The 7,360-nt window shown below is 33.9% G+C and overlaps 1 long non-coding RNA gene across 1 annotated transcript; it reads right to left on the bottom strand.

Annotated features, from left to right (window-relative positions):
* Nucleotides 1-3,655: 3,655 nt before the first annotated feature.
* Nucleotides 3,656-6,287, bottom strand: LOC143228157 (uncharacterized). Its single transcript, XR_013015225.1, has 3 exons — nt 6,240-6,287; nt 5,919-5,956; nt 3,656-4,100 (listed from the first exon to the last, which is right to left on the bottom strand). It is a non-coding gene; the product is annotated as an uncharacterized LOC143228157 (long non-coding RNA).
* Nucleotides 6,288-7,360: the final 1,073 nt, after the last annotated feature.

The following is a 7,360-nucleotide window of genomic DNA, read 5'->3' as shown; positions in this document are numbered from 1 at the left end:
TGCAAATCAACCATCCAACAAAGTTGTAAGTAATTTAACAATGGACACACTTTATTTATTATTATTTTTAGGAAGTAACATATGTGCATTTCGAGCCCGAGGAAAATCATTTTGCCAGGAGTATTCTTTCAATTTTAATTATCTTGCGCCCCTTGCGGTATGAAAATATTATTAAGTTTGTAATTAGTTCAATTCAAAGTCGTTTGGCAATACGTATCAAATAAGAATAATAATAACCTATTATACAAACTATCTGTACATTTATATCTCTTTAACATTCAAAACACAAGCACTTAGATTTACTTATGCATCTACAAGTGAAAAGCGATTGTCTTTACAACGTTTCAACCATTTAAATTGGATATTTTTTCTTTTATAATTAAATTCGTTAAATTGTTTAAAGAATCATTTTATGTTTTAGAGTAGGGGTCTCCAAACTACAGCCCGAGACTTCGGCCAACCAACAGTTTATTAAAATAGTAATATAATGTTTTAATGCATAAGAACAACAAATAAAACGTAATTGAGGAAAAGCCAGTGTAGTTTTGATACAGCCCGCCAACAGTTCATTAAAGTAATGAAACGATATAATGATATTATTATTATTTTCATTTTTTAATGATATAAAAGTAAAAAATACAACGTAAATGAGCCAAAGTCAATCGAGGTGAAAACCACTTTTCTACTTGCTGGAAAACGTCATATTACTTAGTATTATGTAATCTTACTTATCGATCCCAGTGCCCTGAAGTAGCATGTTCCCACGCCTGCCCCCCTGCACGTCCGATTGTGTTCATGAATGCTGCTGTTTACTTTATGTTCGAATTAATAGTTATACCTAGTTATTATGTCAGGACAAGGAAAGAAGAGAAAAGTTTACTTTGAATGTCGTGTTTTTTAGGAACAGCACAGAAGGTATGACTTTGTTATTGAATGACGTAACAAAGCGTTGTGCTTAATATGAAACGAGATTATTCCAGTGCTAAAAGAATACAACATTCGTAGACATTATAAAAGTAAGCAGTCATCAAACTATTCTCAGTTCACGGGAATGCTACATTCTCATAAATTCGATGACTTTAAATTTATCTTGTTGTTCCAACAGTTTGTATTTAACAGGAAGAAACCCGAGAATGAAGTTGCAACAAGAGCAAGTTTCCAAGTGGCACACATATTAACCAAAAGAAAAACCATTTACAGATGGTGAGCGAATTGAATTATGTATGATTGAAGTAGCCGAAGAAATTATCCAGAAAAAGCAGAATTACTTAAGAATATTAGCCTTTCGACGAATACAGTTGCACGTAGAATCGAAGGCATTGGAAACAATATTGTGTCTCAGTTGAAAGATAAGGTCAAAGAGCTCGACTGGTTTTCTATCGCGATTAACGAGTCAACAGATGTGTCCGACACTTTACAGGTATTATAAGACAGAACAACCTGGAATGAAAACAGCTGGAATGTGTTACAACGGATGGTGGTAAAAATATAAGTAGTGTAGGGAAAGGTTTAGTTGGATAAATTTACAAAGTTTTAAGAAGAGCTGGTTGTTCCAAGCTTATGATTCATCGTTGTATTATTCATCAGCAGGCGGTGTGTGGAAAGTATCTGTATCTGTCACGTGCCGTGCAGCTTGTAGTTCCAACAATTAACTTCATTTGTTCTCATGAACTCTGTTATCTTCAATTCCATGAATTCTTGACGGAAATAGAAGCAACATATCAAGACTTGTGGTACCACACTTCAGCTCAATGGCTTTGTTGTGGAAAGGTTATTTCTCGACTTTTTGAGCTTAGAACTGAGATTGAAATTTTTTAAAATAAAAATCAATGCTCTCAACCGTTACTCACGGTTGAATGGTTTTGAAAATTAACTTTTTCTCTTGACTTCACCACGTACCTGAATGAATTCAATCTTAGATAACAAGACGAAACCATGTTCATCTGTATACCGATTTTAAAGCATTTCCGCAAAAACTATATCTATTTGAACTCCAGTTGATGAGGAGTTGTTTCAGACACTTTTCATATTGTGAAAAGTTCAAACAAGAAAAGTGTTCTCCATTCCCACGTAGGTTTGCGAAAGATATCCTCTCTGATTTGGAACTGCAGTTGAAGGAGCGTTTTCCTGATCTTGATGCAAGCGCAACAGAAATAAGGATTTTCCAAAACCCATTTGATTGTGCTATTGATGAACTGCCACCTGAAGTGTAGAATTAATTGATGTGCAATCCAATGACATGTTGAAAGACAAATACAAAGAAGGAAAACTGATAGAGTTCTATGAATGTCTTCTAGTGATCAACATGTTCATTTAAAAAGCTTTGCTTGTGAATTTATTTCAGTTTTTGATACTATCTATTTTGTGAAAAGTTCAGCTTAATGTGATAAACATTTGCAATCACTTTTGATGTCAGGGAGCACTAACTTTGGACCTTAATTAAGTGTAATTTTATCAAAAAACATCAGTTTCATGCTTCTTATTAATGCTAAAAAACGACGATTCTGCGTCCTTGCCTAATTTTACCACGATCCCTCAGGCTCACGAAGTCTAAAGAAAAATCTATCTATCGGTAGTTGTTAAAAATTGCTGTTAATATCAATGTAGATCTCAAACAATAATAAAAGTCAGTAACATTCACGAAAAGAAAGGTCTTCTTTTATCCGGAACTGAAAAAAGTTTGAACGAAAGTGTAAAATAACAGCTGTACATATTTCTCTATCACAATAGCTGTTAAACAGATGGTCTAGCAAATCACATGACCAGAAAGTTGAGAACTGTGATTTGAAGAAAGCTGGATGAAAGACCAGAAACAAAAGTAAAACGATCAATAAACCCTATAATTACAGACTTTGCATACAAATTACGAAAGAACATGTTTTAATTTGAAGGAATCAATCAATTCATTTGTACTAATAAATAAGTAATTTCTAAAGTATATTACAAATATAATACGTGAGTGCTAAACTCGTTTAAATTAGGCAGCAGTTTTAAAAGTCAATAATGAAACATGGATACAAGTAATAGAAATATCCAACACAGATTTCGTTCATGGATTTACTATTTCTTTGAGGCCCTGCATGGCTAGATGGGTAGAGGCGGGCGAATCGTAATCTGGGTTCGTGGGTTCGCATTCCCATCGCACCAAATATGTTCCCCTTTTCAGCCGTGGGAGAGTTATAACGTGACGTTCAATCCCATTATTCGTTGGTCAAAGAGTAGCGAAAGAGTTGGAGGTGGGTGGTCCCTCTAGTCTTACACTGCTAAATTAGGGACGGCTAATAAGGTCAATTAACCTTATCAAAATTTGTGTTATAACCATTATTTTATCCAATAACATCGTGGTTATTTTAGAGGAGTAACACTGGAAAATTCACAAACAAATTAGTGATAATGCTTAGAAACAAATTTGAAATGGTTGAGCATAATAAGAGACTGTAACCATTTGTATGGAATATCGTTTATTGAACAGACTATACGATGCTAAAAAAATATTGTTGTTAAAAAATTATAAATTGGTTCTCAAGGTTATTAGCTTTATTCCTGTAGAAATAATACTGAATTAAGAAAGAAAACACAGAATCACCTATGCCTGCATTAAACCACTCTGTAAGCTATACATGAAAAAGGAAATTGTTTGTTGCATACCGAAAAACAATATTCATAGACTGGTCAATTGATCATTATCTTATATGTTTTCCAAGTTTTATTTTTTCTGTACACGAGAACCATATCCACCAATGAGTTGATTTGCTCTCTGTACATCATCTTCAGTTAAGAAAAGTGCGTCCTCAATTCCTATGTTGTCATTGACGAAGTAAAAGTCAGGAGCGTTTGCACAAGGTTTAGCTTCTTCTTGGAAGTCACAAGTGAGAGTCAGTTGGTTAAAAAACGGTCTGGTTACCACAGAGAAAGCTGTACTGATTAACAATTTGCTCTCGATTATCCAACACCTGGGGAACACATACGTGGAATATCTGGCAATTGTTAGTCGTATCAGCATAATAGCCATGTCTAAGCCCATCACACGAGAAATCTGTTTTTATACTGCCCACAATGAGCTGCGCGCCGTCTGGCAGTTCAAAAGCAGCTCGTTTTGCCTGCCAGATGGAGAAAAAAAGGTCTTCAGTTTCCAGTGTTAACAACACTATTAATGCAGTCGTTTAAAAACTTTTACGTGAATTTGTTTAGTGAAAATCGTATGTTCTCATTCACTTCTGAAATAGAATTACAGTACTCTTTATCTATATGTAGTTTCGTATTAAATAAATATGGGCTACTTTCCAATAAGACAAAGGTAAATCTATAAACAGGTTGAAAAACACAAACAAATCAATTTTTCAAATCGTCATATGAAAACCGAAACAAAATTTAAACTTTCTATAGTATATAAATTGCAAGCTAAGGCACGTATCTGGCACCGAATTACGTTTGATGTGTTAACTTTAAATAAACATATTTCTTAAATAAAAGTAATAGAAACCTGAATGTGTTTGAAGCTTTTTTAAAACTTTGTTTCCTAAAAACTGCACTCGTAGACTGACAAGGTGACGATAAACGTAACAGTTAGTAATGTGTTTAACTGGTCACATCGTACAATACTAACAAGCAAATATACGTAATAAAATAATAATTTCATCATGCACTACACGTTATGGACGTATAAGATTCTCATGCGAGCCTATTTCTTAGTTTGTTTCTTCTTGACTTTGATCTAGAAAGCAATCTCCCATTTACTCTATTAATTATTTGGAATAACTGACATTGTTTAAATCGGGCTAACATCAATACACATAAATGCATCATTTGGTTAACAAGCGTATTTATGTATGTGTTTTTTATAGTATTATAGTAAAGCCATAGCAGCCTACCTGCTGTGTGTACTGATAGCATCTAACCGCTGATTTCACTGTTGGCAATCCAAAAAACTTACCGCTGTCCATGTGGAGGGCACGTGCAAGTGACTAAAACACTTACATATTAGTTTTATGAAATACGGTTTGCTACCTCTTGAGGAAAAACACCGTAGAAGACCTAAAAATCTACAACGGAACTTTATTCTTCATTTCTCGAAGTCTCCAGAAACAGTTATCAGAAAAAAAACCATCTTTTCATTTCTATCGACATCTTCACTGGTGTTAATAATCCATTCAGCGAGCGGATTGTATGTGTGAATAATCAGTGATGACGAGAAACGCACTTGTTGAGAAATTTATATGTAAAAACGGCTCGCTTGGGCTGAGAAAACACTTTTACATAGAAGAGCGAACAACGTTTCGACCTTCTTCGGTCATCGTCAGGTCGAAGAAGGTCGAAACGTTGTTCGCTCTTCTATGTAAAAGTGTTTTCTCAGCCCAAGCGAGCCGTTTTTGCATATAAATGTATGTGTGAATGTATTTTATAAAAAAGTCACATCGGGTTATCTACTGTGTCCTCAGAAGGGAATAAAACTCCTGATTTTAGGGTTGTAAATCCGTAAACTTAGTGCTATTCCATTATGGGGCACGCGAGCGGCAAGAAGGTGAACTTATGTTCCTGAAGAACCCCGTGGAGTAAAGCTGGAAGGTGTACATATTTGTGACCACTTTCTTCAAACAACTAAAAACCTGCCAAATTTAAAAATAAAAATTTGCCACCAGAAGCTCAGGAGTAAGCCTGAAGACTTATGACGTTCAAAACTGGGCTTCGATATCCGTGAGTACAGCATGGATTATGTAAAGTATAACCAGGAAAAATAAAAAAGAAAATAATTAAAACCGGTTATTTTGTACACTTTTTTCAAACAGGAAACGGTCTTGGCATCTAATATACATATATATATATTGGATATGAGTTATTGCTCTCAGTCAACAAAGTTAAGTCGATCGACCGATTAAGTTCAGTTTTTGAGAGTGTCTGAAGAAGATTCGCTGACTCACCCGTGGTAAGGAAAAGATCACTGCCATTAGCATGGAAGCTGCAAAGGAGAATGTATAATAAGTAGTTGTAATAAAATAAGATCGAATGAAGAACACTTTCCACTTTTAACGTTGAGATATTTTGTAAATCACAGAACAGTACTTGATCTATGAAAATTGTTGTAATATTTGAAAAAGATAGCTATATATTGTTACATATTGTTATCCATATTGTGATGTATATTTTTCACTGTTTTGGCTTTTGTATGTTTTTCAAGATAATTTGATTGTTTCCTTATTTTATTAAATATGAGATATTAAAAATACAATAATTAATCTTACCTACGAGTAAAACGCACTTCATCGTTACTAAAGTAATGTACTGTAAATCAACCTGTAAAGAAAAGTGACGACGATTCGGATTAAGTAAACACATTCAGAGGAATGTTAGGTATATATAATTGTAGTTCTTTCTGGTGAAAACAAACCGAATACACAACATAATTATATTCACAGAAGCTTCAAATTCTAACAGCTAATTATTAGATAAAAAAAACAGAAACTCATACGCATATATAAATTGTAAATAATCTGTTAACTCCACAGGTATAATATCACAACAAACATAATATCTGTAAATATTATAAATCCTCTAACAAAGAGGGTTTTTTGTTTCAGACGAAAATTTCTGACACCAGGTGGCCAGCCAGCTATTTACTTACCTAATATCTCTCGTTTTACGCTAGGTGGTATCACTAATTCAGCTGGATAAAATTCGTTCCTTTTATACTCGCTATATGAAACCCCAAAATAAGCCGGTTTCCATTTTGCCATGAGCCACCTGGAATCAGGTAACCAGATAACGAATCATCATTGGTTGAGAGTTTGAATTGTCTTCACGCCCATCTTGTGTTTTTAAATTTATTTAACTGATAACATATAGAAATGTGAATAATCCTAGTCGTTCACTGCTACTCTTATTTAGAATTTGTGCTTCTTGGTTCACGTAAACTGTGTTCTCTTTACATTATTTTATTGTTACTCCATTCTGTAAACTCTCCTGATAATTTTTCTGATTAAAATAATATGTTTCTAATCACAGTTACCGTCACCATTTTCTATTTCATATGTTTTTGTAAAAACACTCCGAGTTTAGTTGTTCTTTAAACATGTCTAGTTTTTAAACCGTTTTCATTTCTTAATTTAATGATGTTACGTTTTTTTCTCGAAATATATATATTTCCACAAAGTTACTATTGACAGTAACCGTCCCAAAATTTCAACTAACAAACAAGAGGTAACCCATTACTATTAACTCTTGGTCTGCTCTTGTCTAATCGAACAGTGGAATTTGACAATACCTGTTTTTGCGCAGCTTCGGCATGAATGCGTGGAACATTAGCGGTAACACAACACATAAACCGCACATAATCAAGAAATTTATTATTCAAATTATCACTTAA

This window comes from Tachypleus tridentatus, chromosome 10 (genome assembly GCF_004210375.1).
Source record: "Tachypleus tridentatus isolate NWPU-2018 chromosome 10, ASM421037v1, whole genome shotgun sequence".
Classification (NCBI taxonomy): domain Eukaryota; kingdom Metazoa; phylum Arthropoda; class Merostomata; order Xiphosura; family Limulidae; genus Tachypleus; species Tachypleus tridentatus.
The sequence above is the reverse complement of the archived record's forward strand: the minus strand, read 5'-3'. Positions and strand labels throughout refer to the sequence as shown.